Raw genomic sequence first — 16,828 nt, forward strand, 5'->3', positions numbered from 1 at the left:
GTTTGAGAAAGGGTGGGATTTCAGACAGGTACAATGTCATTTCCCCCTGGGGAATCACTGTTGTCCAGCTCCAGGTGATGGCTGGAGATCACTCAGAGTTACAATTGCTCCGCAGTTGGCAGAGATCAGCACCCCTTGAGGTGGGGGAAACTGAATAACTTCATCTGGGTGGGTGGGAAGATGGCAAGGGTGGGGGGTGAGTGAATGCCATGGGTGGGGCAGGGGTAGTGGCATGCCAAGGGTGCAGGGTAGTTAAGAGGAAGAAGTAGTTTGGGTGGGTGGTATTAGGATGGGGAGTGGAAGACACTAAGGGTGTGTGGGGGAAACTGAATGCCTTCACTTGGGTGGATGGATGGGATGACAGCAACAATGGGGGGGGGCATGCTCCCAAAGCCTCTTTCTAGAGGGGACCATCTTTGCAAACCCAGCAGAACCAGTGCAATTTGCCCAATAGATCCAGGGCCACTCTGGCAGTGCAAACCCAGCACTTCTGCTATTCCTTTCACTCCCAGAACACTTCTGCTACTCCAAAGGGCTGTGAGGGCTGTCATTCCAGTTCCAGAACATTAATTCTATTTCTGGGGTCATCTTTCCACTCTGGGACCTGTTGTTCCAGCCCCAGACAAGTTTGTCTGGACCCAGAAACATTAACTTACAGTTGACTGTATTTTCATTGCAACTATTTTGTGTTGTGATGTATTTAAATTGAGTCCATGCAAGTCAGTTGGCACTCCCAGCTTCCATTATCTCAAATGGGCTTTCAGGCCTCTCCATTGTTTCCAATGTGCAATCCTGTCATTCCTTTTACTACATCCCCTCAGCCATTTTGGAAATGCCAGCATAACTGTACTGATGTAAAGCACAGAATCACGCTCCAAGTGGCAGGGGTGGTGGTGGTTGCAAGCCCAGCAGGTCCAGTGCTGACTGGGTGATTTCAGACCAGTCACACATTTCTGGCCTAATCTACCTCACAGGGTTGTTGTGCAGATCAAAGCGGGGAGAGGAGAATGATGTAAGCTGCCTTGGTCCCCCACCCCACTGTGGAAAAAAAACCCTGTCCTTTGCCTATAGAGGTGACTGGGAGGGGGGGAGGTGATAGAAACCTGAAGTCAGAGGGGCAGATAAAGTGAAGGAGATGGGGTTTCCAACTCCCAGTAAGGAAATTCCTGGAGATTTAAGGGGTGCAGCCTGGAGAGGGTGGGGTTTGAGGAAGGGTGGAACCTCAGACAGGTACAATGCCATTTCCCCCCCGGGGGGAATCACTGTTACCCGTCTCCAGGTGGCAGCTGGAGATAATTCAGAACAACTCTCCAGATGGCAGAGATCAGCACCCCTTGAGATGGCGGGAGTGAATGCCTTCAATTGGGTGGGTGGGAAGATGACAAGGAGGAGCACTCGCCCAGAGCCTCTTTCTAGAGCCCATTATATTTTCCTTCAAAATGGGTTTTATTCCAGTGGAGATATAAACTTTATAAAGGACACAGACAAACACAATGAAAGATTTTTAGAAAAATAATTAAAATGAAATATGCTTAAAACATTAGCTCTTCTGCAATATTTTGTTTATTTAACAGTCTCTGATAACTGACAACTCTTGCTCTGATGAGCTTCAGCCAATAGAAGAAAGAGAGGTATGGCTCAGTAGCTCTGCTGTGCAAATGAGAGAACCTGGCTATGCAAGTTCTCCCTCCCCCCTTCCTTTCCAAGGGAGCAGCTTCAGCCATTGGAGAAAATAGAGGCTTTGTTCCACAGCTCCTGTGTGATTGAGCAAGCCTGGCAAAGCAAGCTGTGATGCAGAAGGAAGCAAGAGAGAGGGAGAAGGAAGCAGATGATAGCCGGTTGCTCGTAGGCCTGATAGGACCCCTCCAGGGGCCTGATTCAGCCCCCGGGCTACATGTTTGACACCCCTGCTATAGTAGAACAAAACAAACATAGATAAGATCACATGATTTTGCTATGGTGCTCCTCACATTCAACTGAACGCGTTAAAATTTTGTCTCCAGCAGCTCCTGTTCAGCTCAGCTTTTGAAGTGACTTCTTCCTGCTCAGTTCTTTTTTTATTTTTCATTTTAATAAATTTATATCCTGCCCTCCCCATAACGGGCTCAGCAGAACTTAGCCTTGGGGATAACAGTTAGGACTCTCTCTGTCACCAGGCAGCCTGCCAAATCACGGTGAGCCTCCCTACCTTGGCCTTCCTTCTCCAAATCTCCTCCACTCAACTCTCCTGCTGTTATAGTACAGCAGCTACCACGGAGAACAAGTATCTGTCAGGCTGAGATTGGCAACCAGTGGGAGTGACTGGGAATAGAGACATGGGGGGAGGGGCGGAGTCTTGACTGCAATCAGGGCTTTTTGTAGAAAAAGCCCAGCAGGAGCTCATTTGTATATTAAGCCACACCCCCTGATGCCAAGCCTGCTGGAGGTGTGTTCCTGTGCATTTCTGCTCAAAAAAAAGCCCTGACTGTAATGATGTAGCTTCTGAAGAAAACTTGTACGTGATGCTGGTAGCTCTATGAATTGCCAAAAAATCTATGGTTTTACCACAGAATACTTATTACGGTCCTTGTACCCATTTGGACAATGCCAGCTATTTGCTAAGCTTATATCACAACCAGCAGCTGAAAAGACCGGCTTCTTTTTAGCTCCCTTTTAATGTGAATGAGAAGACTGTCTCTCAACAAGCACCCACACACAAACATTGAAGAATTTTTTTTAGGGAGAGGAGCCAGGTGCAACTTCAAAAAGACCTTTTACTGAAGATTGATTTTCTTCAATTTATATTCTGCCCTCCCCACAAGCAGGCTCAGGGTGGATTACAAAGTCACGTAAATTGTGACGATAATACAATATCTAATTTAACCATAAAATCAGAAAGCTAAAATGAGAATCATAATTGAGAACCAACATAAGACATTGCATTGGTGGTGATGCTCTGACGGAACTTTCTAAGTGGTGCTGATAGGTATTGGCTGCTGACCACAAGGCCAAGACTACCGGCAGGGGAGGCTAAGAATGGAAAAATCTGGAAGCCCCGTGCCTCAGCTAAAAGCCTGGTGGAACAGCTCTGTCTTTCAGATCCTGTGGAATTGCAACAGATCCACAGGGTCCTGATCTCAATTGGGAGCTTGTTCCACCAGGCTGGGGCCAGGGCTGAAAAGGCCCTGGCTCTAGTTGAGGCTAGCCAGATGCCTGTTGGGCCAGAGACAACCAGATGTTGATCATTGAACACAAAGCTCTGCAGGGCACATATGGGATGAGAAGGTCCCTGAGATATTCAGGTTCCTTGCTGCATACGATTTTAAAAGTCAGTACTAGAACCTTGAACTGGATCTGGCACTCTATAGGCAGTCTCACTTATAGATGATCACTGTCTATTAACAGGTGAAACAATAGTGGCTATCTTCCAAAAGCTTAATTATATTTCTATCAAGCTTGGCTCACTTAACAATGTCTTCAACCCTCTTAATCAGATAATTTGTGATCTTTCACAAGGAAGTGAAACCTCAAATACTTCTAAGATAAGCTCCCAGACCTCCAGTTTAAATGTAAGGCAGCCTGCAACCTCAGCTAACTCACCGGGAGGATGCGTCACTCAGAAAGGAATAAAAACTGGCACCATACTCTGTCTTCAAACAAACCAAGTAGTACTGCATATCTCTTTTAACCAATTAAATTGGAACTGCTGGGCAAACAGAAGAGCCATCCTTTATTTTCTGAGCCAGCTTTTATGTACAGAGCAATGTTTCATTGACCACACAAAAGCTGAGAGACTTGCTAATACCTTTTTGGAGATGAGATTGCTGGCTGATCAACAATTCCTCTGATGTTACAAAAAATGCAGTTTGTTCTCCCTCTCTGAGTCTGACTCCCTAACAGAGATTACTTCTGGTGAACAAGTGAACATCACTTCCACCTTTGATGATTTGAAGAACTCTTTACAGTTGGTTTTCCACAAGGTCAACTTGCCACTGTTCAACTAGCCAGTTCTAGACTTTGAGGGTGAGTGAAGTGAGCACATGCTTGTTCCTGCGCCCCCTCTCAGTCTGTGTTGGGAAGCTGGAGTGAAATGCTCTTCCCAAAACTGAGTCTCTAGAAAGAAGCAGCAGGGTAGCCATCCAATTTGATCAGCAGAACCGCCCCCCACCCCGTGCCATTCCAAATCCGCCTGCACCCAAATGCCTCAGTTGAACCCTAGTAGCTGTGCAGCATAAGGGGATGTTGGAGGTGGTGCTCACTCAGTCACCAGACATTCCAAACTAAAACTGCATGCTGAAAATAATACAGCAGCACTAAAACTGTTCATCTTGTTGGAGATGTCAGGATAGAGCTAGGATAGGGATCTGTGAGTCAAACATAAACCAGCAAAACCCACAGGAACACCATAAATAATGGAGCTAAACTGCATGCGGGTAATATTTTTCTGGGCAAGGGTGGGGGTGGGAAAAGGAGATCCTGTGATGAAGGTCCATTGCAGCACCTAAGTCTCATTCTCTGAGGCAGTGATGGTGTGCAGACTGTTGAGAGAGGAGGATCTGATGGTGTGAACTTAGGCAGATCATGAGAGGGAGGGCAGGAAAGGATGAGTCAGTGCTTGGCTTTTCTCAGTTTAATGCCAATTTGGGGATCAGGAAAGGATTTCCTCCAGGCCAAATTGGCCAGGACTCCTGGAGGTCCCCCCCACAATCCTCTAGGCATAGAACAGGGTTCACTAGGGGAGTGGGGCAGGGAGGAAGTTGTGAATTTCTGTTCTGCAGAGGGTTAGACTACATGAAGCTGCCTTATACTGAATCAGACCCTCAGTCCATCAAAGTCATTATTGTCTACTCAGACTGGCAGCGGCTCTCCAGGGTCTCAAGCTGAGGTTTTTCACGCCTACTTGTCTTGACCCTTTTAAGTTGGAGATGCCGGTGGTTGAACCTGGGACCTTCTGCTTACCAGGCAAATGCTCTACCACTGAGCCAATGATCCTTGAGTTCCCTTCCAGCTCTGTGTTTCTATGGTCTGAGTGGACAAAACCCCTTGCTTTTCACTTTTTGATGCCTTCTTTGGGGAAGTTATGTTAATGCATGTTTGTCAGTGGATTGCTATTGGTTCAGTTGTGCTTATAAAAAGTGGCCCATTTATTTATTTTATTTTACTGGATTTATATCCTGCCTTCTCTGCGAGCAAGGTTGCCACTCCCCTGGGAGGATGCAAGCTGGGTTGCAGAAAGAGTAAGTGCTCCCTCTGTACTCTGTTATAGGCCCTGGGAGAAGAAATGTGGGAGTAGGGTGCTTGGGCTGGTGTGGTAAGTTGATCTAGTCCTGCTTACTATAAGTCAGGTTCATACGTTCCTTCTTGGTTTTTTTTCTTGTATTGTATTGATGCCATGCCTACTGGTCTTCACAATTTCTTGATGTGACTCTGACCTTTTTAAAAAAGGTAACAAATACTTCTACATGCATCTTTTGAACTGGGTACGTGTGTAATGCAACAAAACTAATTGATTTAATTTGGAAAGTATTCAATGGCAGTACAAAATGCAAAGGAAAGGTTTTACTAGTATTAGAATAATAGAATCATAGAGTTGGAAGGGACCTCCAGGGTCATCTAGTCCAACCCCCTGCACAATGCAGGAAACTCACAAACACTTCCCCCTAAATTCACAGGATCTTCATCACTGTCAGTTGGCCATCTAGCCTCTGTTTAAAAACCTCCAAGGAAGGAGAGCCCACCACCTCCCAAGGAAGCCTGTTCCACTGAGGAGTTGCTCTAACAGTCAGGAAGTTCTTCCTAATGTTGAGCCGGAAACTCTTCTGATTTAATTTCAACCCACTGATTCTGGTCCTACCTTCTGGGGCCACAGAAAACAATTGCACACCATCCTCTAGATGACAGCCCTTCAAGTACTTGAAGATGGTGATCATATTATCTCTCAGCCACCTCCTCTTCAGGCTAAACTTCCCCAGCTCCTTCAACTTTTCCTCATAGGACTTGGTCTCCAGACCCCTCACCATCTTTGCTGCCCTCCTCTGGACCTGTTCCAGCTTGTCTATATCCTTCTTAAAATGTGGTGTCCAAAACTGAACACAACACTCTAGGTGAGATCTTACCAGAGCAGAGTAAAGCGATACCATCACAACATGTGATCTGGACACTATACTTCTGTTGATACAGCCCAGAATTGCATTTGCCTTTTTGATTCATTGATTCTTGCACTGGCTAATTGTTCATGCCCTGTTAATGATAGGGTGTTTTGAGGGATATTAATTCATAGGGGAGCTGTAAGTTGGATGTGATGGCACATTCTCCCCATCCCCCAGGAGTTACTTTGCTTAGAACTCTATGAACTACTGAAGGTAAGATTTCTGGAAGAACAGAATAAGGCTGTCTTTGGCATGGTTCTATTATTCAAGAATAAGCAGCCCGATGCTGTGCTTATCTTTAATGCTGGGCTTATCTATATACTAATCACCAAATCTGCAGATAGTTAAATCTGTGGATCAGGTCCACTTACAATGGAGTAAGACTTTCCTGCAATCTTGGGGGACTCCCCAGGGTTGCAGAAAAATCTGGGAATATAGAAAAAAAAGTCAGGGGGGATACTACAAAACCTAAAAACAGGCTGCAATCACGACAGTAAATAATGCACTTTCAATCCACTTGCAATGCACTTTACAACTGGATTTTGCCAGTTCACCCAGCAAAATCCAGTAGATAAATGCATTGAAAGTGTATCAAAAGTGCATTATTTAGTGTGTGTGTGATTGCAGCCATAGAATACTTCTGTTTGCACTCACACAGAAATGTTCCTCAGGCAACTCAAGCTGCGCTGCTGGGGGAGGAGGGGAGGAATGATTATTGTGTCTTCTAACTGCCTGCTGGAGGGAAAAGATGGCTGGGCTGGAAGAAACATTGGGTTGCCCGTAGAGGAGTAGGGCCTACTCCAACTGCCAGGGCCCTCAAAAGGCAGCTGTGGACCAGCTGAGAGGGTGGACTAGTGTAGGTGGTGAGAGGACGTTCAGACTCCAAAAAAGCAGCCAGTCATTGAGGCAACCACAGTGCAACAGCCTCCAGGGACTAAACGGCAGGGGCTGGGATAGGCTTGATGGGGGAGTGCCCACCATCTGCAGCCAAAGCTGAACCATCTGCAGGGCAACAGAGAAGCCCAGAAAGAAAGCAGCCCTGCAGAGAACTATAAGTACTTGTGGGGAAGGGACTGGGAAGGCAAGTGGGTGAGGAGCCACATCCCTCCAACTCTGGAATGAAGTGGAGGGAAGCTGACGGGGAGGGGGGAGGAGGAGGAGGAGGAGCAAGAGAAAAGGATGACAATGTGGGGGGAGAGAAGAACTGACAGCATTGGTGAAGTGAAATAGAAAAAAAGACAGAAACAGAGATGAGTGACAGTGGGGGGATGACAGCAGGCATAGTTGAAATGGAGGCGGGGGAGACAGAAGCAGAGGCTGTTTCTACACTCAGGGTTGATTCTGATTTTATGAGCATGGAATCCACCTGCAGAAAACTTCTGTTCAAAAGTGCTCTTGTAAAGTGAGGAGCAAATCCAGGGTGAAACCGCTTTTGGTGCCAATTCAAGAAAATGAGTAGACAACTGAAGATTATGCAAAGGAAGACAGAAGTGATGGCAGTATGCAATGTAGATGAACATTTTAAATGTGCATTGATAGAGGATCTTCTGTCAAGTGTAGAAACAGCCAGTGTCTTTACACCTCCCAAAACCGCACTGAATTTTACATTTGCACTCTGACATATACCTATGAAATATTAACAAGAAACAGCAGCCCCTGGAAAACTCAATTTGATTATATTTAGTCATTAACAATAAAGAATTTATTGTTTTATTATTCTTATCTGTTTAATTTTAATGTATTCTTTTAACTCTGAATTGTAGGTTTGTTATTACTGTATGTTGTGATACGCCCTGAGCCCATTTACAGGAAAGGGCAGAATATAGGCCTATTAACATAAATAAATAAGAAGAACTCTACATATTAGTAAAAATCATACCAAATAAAATGTCAACTGAGCTTCTGTTCCCTTCCTATGTGTAGGTATTTAAGCCTGGAAGTAGTCAGAAGTAAAAAACAAGACTTTCTCACTCTAGCCCAAAGGTGACAACCTGAGACCTGGAGTGAGCCAGTATGGCAAACACATGAAGCTTCGTTATACTGAATCAGAGTGTTAGTTTATCAAGGTAGGTAAAGTCTGCTCTGGGACCTTCTGCCTGTAAAACTGATGCTGTATCACTGAGCCACAACTCCTCCCTCTAACAGGGGAGCCTAGGGTATGGTGTATTGTCCTATTTTCCCCCAGTGTATTTAAATTTTATTTTTGTAAGCTGCTTTAAGGCCTCTTGGGGGGATCTAAATAAATAAATTTCTAAAACTGAATCCTTGCTGATAACAGCTAATGTGGTTTTGTGAGTATTTCTTGTGTACACCGTATGTATTGCCACTTACCTATACCTCCCTTCTGTGCATGAAATCTGTTGTGAGGTTAGAAATCAACCATCAAGCTCTGGGAGTAAAGAAATTTGCCATCTGCAACTCTCTAGTGCCCTCTTCTGCATATACCAGTCAAATATATATATTGGTCATAAGCCCATAAAAGCCCCAGGAAGCTTGTTTTTTAATCATTGTGTTTCCTTTAATGTAGAACTGCTAATTAGAAAGAGATGTGTGGACTTTTTAAAAACAAAAATTGAAACGTTTACAAAAACTTCTATCCTAATAAGGCTTCTCCTCTTAGTGAGGCATCCATTATCAAAGCTTCACACCAGCAAAATGAAGAAGAAAACTATGCATGGGCTTATGTCTAGTATTCTATGGTTACATATATTTCACAATTGAAATACAGATTTCCATCAGTTAAATTTGGATGCACATGTCTGGCAATCTGAAAGTTGCAGACTTCAGGAATATAATGTTTTTACTAGTGAGTGAATGTTGTAGATTTTGTAGTGCACTCTGCTTTTTTGGCAGCATGTTTATATTCTAATGCTCAAATTTCCAGTTGTAATTTTCTGCTGTTCTCCCAGTAGTTTCCAAATATGCATATTGAAGTATGAGAGCAGCAAACAATTTAGAATAATAAACTGAAAAATGAACAAAAACACTTAAACTGATTGATTATTGTGTGTGTGTAAAGTGCTGTCAAATCTCAGTTGACTTACGGAGATCCCTGCAAGTTTTCAAGACAAGTGAGAGGTAGTTTGTTTGCCATTGTCTTCCTCTGCAGAGGCTTGTTTGGTGGTCTTCTTTCCAAATACCAACCCTGCTTAGCTTCCAAGAGCTGATGAGATGGGGATATAGCATGCTGCCTTTCCTCCTGATTAATTATAGTAGCCCATTGGATTTGGTGCAAGAAATTGTAATTGGTGGGAGTTACTATTAAGAGCCCACAGACCATACAACGCACCTGCCTTTTCTAATGGAGATTTCTAGTTGTAATTTATGTTTGGTGTAGTGGTGTAGTAGTACACCAGTTTGGTGTAGTGGTTAAGTGTGCGGACTCTTATCTGGGAGAACCGGGTTTGATTCCCCACTCCTCCACTTGCACCTGCTAGCATGGCCTTGGGTCCGCCATAGCTCTGGCAGAGGTTGTCCTTGAAAGGGCAGCTGCTGTGAGAGCCCTCTCCAGCCCCACCCACCTCACAGGGTGTCTGTTGTGGGGGAGGAAGGTAAAGGAGATTGTGAGCCGCTCTGAGACTCTTCGGAGTGGAGGGCGGGATAGAAATCCAATATCATCATCTTCTTCTTCTTCTATTTGAAAAAATTATCCATTGTAATGAGTGATTTTTCATTGCATTTCCACAAAATATTATTACTAGACTTAACATATCTTCTGAATAGAAGGGGAGTCCCTTGGGTCGTAGGGATTCAAATTTGGGTCTCTCTGATCCTAGTCCAGCACACTAGCCTCTGCACCACACTAGGCACACTAGATAGATAGTTTAAATTATGGCCTTTTTCGTAGAAAAAGCCCAGCAGGAACTAATTTGCATATTAGGTCACACCCCCCTGATGTCACCATTGTTTCACACAGGGTTTTTTGTAGATGTCCAGCAGGAACTTATTTGCATATTAGGCCACACCCCCTGACACCAAGCCAGCTGCAACTGCATTCCTGTGTGTTCCTGCTAAAAAAAAGGTCTTGGTTTTAATTAAGTACTTTATTTATTATATGCTTACAAAGAAACATTTTAAATTTCAATTTAATTTTAAAATTAGTTTAAAATTAGTTGTATAACATTCATTCATTCATTCATTCATTCATTCATTCATTCATTTATTTCCCACCCTACCCCACCGAAGCGGGCTCAGGGCGGCTAACATTTGTCAGATGCAACTGAATAAGTTCAACAACTGTTGCCCATTAAGATTATAGAGTTACAATGTATTCATTTCTTTGGATGGGGGTAAATTTTAAAATAAGATAAAATAAAAGATATTTATCTAACCATTCAAGCATATCCAGAGGCACCTTAGATTTCCAGTGGCATCCAAAGGTTAAACACGCAGCTGTAATAAAGCTGGGCACAATCACACATAGCCTCTTTGGCATTACTGGAACATAATGCAGTAACATACATTCTGGAATATTTTCTACTGTTTTTCCCAATCTGACAGCTTCTAGGAGTTAAATACGGCTGATGTAACATTTTCCATATAATCTTCCTCAAATTCATATATATATTGTACATTTTGATCCTAATGAAAATACATGTTCCCAAACCTCTTCTGTGTCTTCATATCCTAATGCTGATCTCCATTTGTCTTTATATTTTGGAACTACTAATTACTTGTCTTTGATCAGTTTGTAGCATTTGGAAAATAAATGTTTTTTTTATGCCGAGACATTAATTTTTTTCATTTATTTCCCCATTATATTGACTAATAAGCTTGTTTAAAAACTCATCTGTAGAAATTTGAGACAAGATATCTGACAATTAATTTTCCTAATAATCTCATCATAGGTGATTGTCAAACCAGAGACTTTTAAGGAATGATAGTTGTCTAATTTAGATAGTTTTCATTTGCTCAAATAAATTTCTAACTTCTGAAATTCATCCAGGTCTCTGGTTGCAGATGCAAAAGGAGAGGTTCTCAGTAGAAATTTTTTCTTAAACTTATCCTTATTTCAATAAATTATCTATTATTGAATTCCCTTTCTTATAAACTTTAGATCTAGATTTTAAATGTTGTTGTTCAGTCACACAGTCGAGTCCGACTCTTTGCAACCTCATGGACAAAGTCACACCAGGCCCTCTTGTCTTCCACCATCCTCCGAAGTCTGCTCAAATTCGTGTTTGTTACATCAGTAACGCTGTCCAGCCATCTCATCTTTTGCCGTCCCCTTCTTCTTTTGCCTTCTGTCTTTCTCAGCATCAGGATCTTCTCCAGGGAGTGCTCCCTTCTCATTTGGTGGCCAAAGTATTTGAACTTCAGCTTCAGCATCTGACCTTCCAGGGAATAGTCAGGATTGATTTCCCTTAGGACTGACTAATTTGATCTTCTTGCAGTCCAAGGGACTCTCAAGATTCTTCTCCAGCAGCACATTTCAAAAGCATCTATTCTTCTGGGCTCGGACTTCCTTATGGTCCAGCTCTCACAGCCATACATTACTACTGGGAATACCATCGCTTTGACTATACGGACTTTTGTTGGCAGGGTGATGTCTCTACTTTTTATTATACTGCCCAGGTTTGCCATAGCTGTCCTCTCAAGGAGCAAACGTCTTTTAATTTCATGCCTACAGTCACCATCTGCAGTGATCTTGGATCCCAGAAATGTGAAGTCTGTCACTACTTCCATGTCTTCCCCTTCTATTTGCCAAGGTGTGATGGTAGGGTGGCCATAATGTCTGAAGGCCAGCCAGGGACACCTTGGGGAGAAGGAAGGTAGGGGTGCGCGCGCGAAGCGCGCGTGCCGCCGGAAACAGGAAGTGACGTCACTTCCGGTGACGTCATGCCACCGCCGGGAAAAGGAAGTGGCATCACTTCCTGTGACATCATTCCCCCCCGCGCCACCTGCCGGAAACAGGAAGTGACATCACTTCCTGTGACATCATTTCCCCCCTGCGCCACCTGCCGGAAGCAGGAAGTGACATCACTTCCTGTGACATCACTTCCCCCAAATGACATCATTTCCCCCAAATGCCACTGCCAGAAACAGGAAGTGACTTCACAGCACTTCCTGTGACGTCCCCAAAAATCCCCCAAATATCACCGCCGGAAACAATTTTGCTCTCAAATCCTGTATTTACTTCATCAGTATATGGGATAAGGCACTTTCTCAACTGTGCTGCATAATGCAGCCTATTTATTTTGTCCTGTTTGCTCTGTTGGCTCTATCTGCGCCACCTTCATCACTTTCGGGGTGTGGATCCCCCAGTGGGGTGGGCTCCCGACTCCCTCCGCCGGCTGTTTCTGATAGCCCTGCGCCCCTCTTTCATTTGATATGTGTCCCGTGCGGGTGCCACCCTCCCGCCGGGAGATGCCGCAAAATGAGCCCCCTTGAGGCTTATGGCGGCAGGGCTCGGGGGAAGCGAGCTAGACTGCTGTTCTTTTGAGGGGTCATAGAGTGTTTCGAGCCCGTCCCTGTGGCATCGGTCCCATCGTTGTGGGACCCAGGGGGCCGGCGCAGCAGCACGCCGAAGCAGCCTGTCACTAATAACACAGGTCGAGATGCAGGACAGGAACCCAGAAGTGACCGACAGGCTGCTTCCCCCAAGCCCTGCCGCCATAAGCCTCAAGGGGGCTCATTTTGCGGCATCTCCCGGCGGGAGGGTGGCATCCGCACGGGACACATATCAAATGAAAGAGGGGGCGCAGGGCTATCAGAAACAGCCGGCGGAGGGAGTCGGGAGACCACCCCACTGGGGGATCCACACCCCGAAAGTGATGAAGGTGGCGCAGATAGAGCCAACAGAGCAAACAGGACAAAATAAATAGGCTGCATTATGCAGCACAGTTGAGAAAGTGCCTTATCCCATATACTGATGAAGTAAATACAGGATTTGAGAACAAAATTGCACTGCAGGCAAACACTGCCCATAACTCCTATCTGGCCTTTGCTGAAAGGATTTGGGTGGTATGTCTGAAAGCACCAGAAGACACAAACACAAAGCTCCCTTACACTGAATCAGTGCTTGGGTCCACCAAAGTCAGTATTGTCTACTCCAGGGGTGGCCAGAGTTGCTTAACAAAAGAGCAACACAGAATAAAGGTCAGATGTTTGAGAGCCGCAAGACATGAACATCGGATATTTGAGAGCCACGGAAGGAAGGAAGGAAGGAAGGAAGGAAGGAAGGAAGGAAGGAAGGAAGGAAGGAAGGAAGGAAGGAAGGAAGGAAGGAAGGAAGGAAGGAAGGAAGGAAGGAAGGAAGGATCCTGGGGATAGCTTCTCCAGGAGAAGCACTCCCAGCCAAGTCAGTGTGCAGCAAGGAGTGATCTCCTTCCTTGCCACAAGCAGATCCTGGGGCCAGTTTTTCTTTAAGCACAATTTAAACCATGCTGCAAGGAGAAGCCCCAGAGTCAGGGCGGGTTTTTTTAAAACTACAGATATTTTTCTTCTTGGGTCTATTGGACCCAGAAAAAATTGGGATTTCTGAAGAATCCAGGATCCAAATACCATACCGATACTGGGATCTGGGATTTTTCAGAAATACTGGATTTTTTTTAATCCTATAGACCTGAACCAAGAAATATGGGGGGAGGGGGTTTGCATACCCTTAATCAAGAGATCCATAGCTGGGAAGCATTTTAACATTTGCAAAGACACTGATATATTTGCACAATCTAGCCAGAGCTAAACACTTCAGTCCTATTAACTTCAATTAAATAGTTAAGCATGGTCTTAAATGGCATGCATCAATGCTTAATTTTAAAGTGCTTAACTTTATTATTGTTACTGACCATACAGAACTTAATGGAGCTTTCTAGACAGTAATTCCAAAGCCACAATCACAAGTAGTAAAACTACATGTCCATTAGTTGCATTCTGTAAGATAACCAACAGATTTCAGTATTATATATACTTTCAGTACATGTCTTCCCTTGCTCCTATAGTGAGCTATCAAGTATCTGAACATGTTCCTTGTTATTTGCCTCCTTTTTTCAACTGAATTTTTCCATCTACTCATGCTCCAAGCACAATAAATTTAGTTCCGCTTTACACACCTTCAGAAATTGCTACTGTAGTACGTTAATGGTATACTGGTACAAATTCTCCAAAACAGTAATTTCTGACTCTGTGGTGACATCACATCACAATGTTTTTCATGGCAGACTTTTTACGGGGTGGTTTGCCACTGCCTTCCCCAGTCATCTACACTTTCCCCCCAGAAAGTACTCATTTTACCGACCTCGGAAGGATGGAAGGCTGAGCCAACCTTGAGCTGGCTACTTGAACCCAGCTTCCGCCAGGATCAAACTCAGGTCGTGAACAGAGGGCTTGGACTGTAGTACTGCAGCTTTACTAATCTGTGCTGCAGGAATACCATATTGGCTGCTGACTTAAAATTTGTGTACAATTCTTAGATGGAATGGCCAATGGAATTACCAAGCAGCAATATTAAAACTCTGGTCAATGTTAATTAGATAATTGGAGTGGATGGGACTTTGCAAATTTCTACCAGGTTTGCAGCTGTAGGAATATGCTCTTAAAGTAAAACCTCTGGGGCAAAATTTAAAAGAAGCAGGCAATCTTTTACTTTAAAAATTCATGTTGGAAAAACAACACTTTTTTCTGTTTTGGAAACAGATGTCTGAATCAATTTTATTGACACTAAATTAAAACAAAGCAAATTATAACTCTTATCATGCCACTATGCAAATATGAAAGAAAGGACTTAAGTAATGATCAAATAAAACTGGGATTTTTATTGCATGCCCAATCCATTACCTTTAGTTATGCAAAATTACACCCAATGTTTTATAATGAGATGGAAATTCCATGTAAATTATTGTCTAACATATATGTATTTTATGCATCAGAGAAATGCATCTACCATAAGTGCTGGAAAGTTCAGTTAACAAGGAATGCTAAACCAAACACTGCAAATAGGCACATTTAACATATTAGAATATGACTACATTTGTCCCTGCAAAATGCATACCTAAGTGCCATGTTTATAAAAAATGTAGGGTGTGAATTGAGTCACAATACCTCCACCTTCAATGTATGTGCTCCCTGTATGGGTACTTCCTACTACTGACCCCCTCCCCAGCAATCAAAGACCTCCTAAATCAGCAATCAAAGACCTCCTAAATCTGTGATAGAGCTAGGGTTACCAACTCTGGGTTGGAAATTCCTGGAAATTTGGATGTTGAAGCTTGAAGAGGACTATCCTGAGTGCTATTACACAGCAAGCACACAGAGGTAGTTTCTAGGCATCAGAGCTGATCTGAGTACAGTTCCAAAGTTCATATCAGTGCCAGTTTAAACCCTGTGGAGGCCGGGCCAGCTAGGGTTGCCAAGTCCAATTGAAGAAAAATCTGGGGACTTTGGGGGCGGAGCCAGAAGACTTTGGGGGTGGAACCAGGAGACATTGGGGGTGGAGCCAAGAACAAGGATGTGACAAGCATAATTGAACTCCAAGGGAGTTCTGGCCATCACATTTAAAGGGACAGCTCACCTTTTAAAATGCCTTTCTTCCATAGGAAATAATTAAGGATAGGGGCACCATTTTTGGGGCTCATAGAATTGGACCCTCTGGTCCAATCGTTTTGAAACTTGGGGGGTATTTTGGGGAGAGGCACTAGATGCTATACTAAAAATTTGGTGCCTCTACCTCAAAAAATAGCCCCCCCAGAGCCCCCAATACCCACGGATCAATCCCCCATTATTCCCTATGGGAATTGTTCTCCATAGGGAATAATAGAGTGCCTAGTAGACATTTCCCTCCCCCCCCCCACACACACGCTTTCTAAAGGGGGGGAAGGGCCTCCATACCAAGGAATCACCCCTCCTTGCCCCGGGCCCCCTCCCTCTCACACACACACACACACACACAAACACCTACCGCACTTGGTCTTCTTCCCTCTGCCTGCTGTGAAAACGAAAGCAAAGAAAGGGAGGGGCGGTTCTCCGAAGCCCTTCCTGTTTCCTCCTTCCTGCCCAGGCCAGCCTTAAAGGGGCAGGCATTTTACAAACTGCTACACCTACAGGTATGTTCTCCCCCCCTCCAGCCCCCACCCCCACCCCGCTTCCTGATTTCTGGAGACCCACCGGGGGATAAAGGGGGGGGGGTTGGGAAGCCTAGGGCCAGCAGGGAAGGCGAGGAGGGCCTCTCCCTCGGCTACCAGCGCAGCACAGCTCCCCTCCCACCTTCCGCATCACCCCCGGACTTACCAAGTCCTTGGCTTGGAAGGCCAGCGCGCCTCCGCCGCAGCCATGCCGCCTCCTCCTCCTCCGGCCGCCTCCTTCTCCTCCGAGGCCGGCCCAGCATGTCCCTTGCCGCCCGCACAGCAGAGGGGCCGGGCGGAGAAGTGAAGCAGGCCCACGCATGCCGCCTTTGCCCCTGCAGGGAGTGGAGGGGCGGGGCGCAAGTCCGGCCTGCTCCTGCTCTTCCAGCATTGCTGCTCAGGGTCCTAGAAGGACCCAGATTCGGGGCTTGCCACGCTTCTCCGCAGCTGCTCCTCCGAGATGGGCTCAGGCTGAGCCCATCTCAGAGGAGCAGCTACGGAGAAGAGGCAGCAGCAGCGCAGCCTCCCCCCGCTTCCTGGCCCCGCCCATGCCCGGCTCCTCTCGCTGGCTAAACCGGGACTTGTAATGGTCCCGGTATAGGCAGGTCGGGAGGCGGGAATTAGGACCCAGAAGTGGGACAT

This window comes from Heteronotia binoei, chromosome 13 (genome assembly GCF_032191835.1).
Source record: "Heteronotia binoei isolate CCM8104 ecotype False Entrance Well chromosome 13, APGP_CSIRO_Hbin_v1, whole genome shotgun sequence".
Lineage (NCBI taxonomy): Eukaryota > Metazoa > Chordata > Lepidosauria > Squamata > Gekkonidae > Heteronotia > Heteronotia binoei.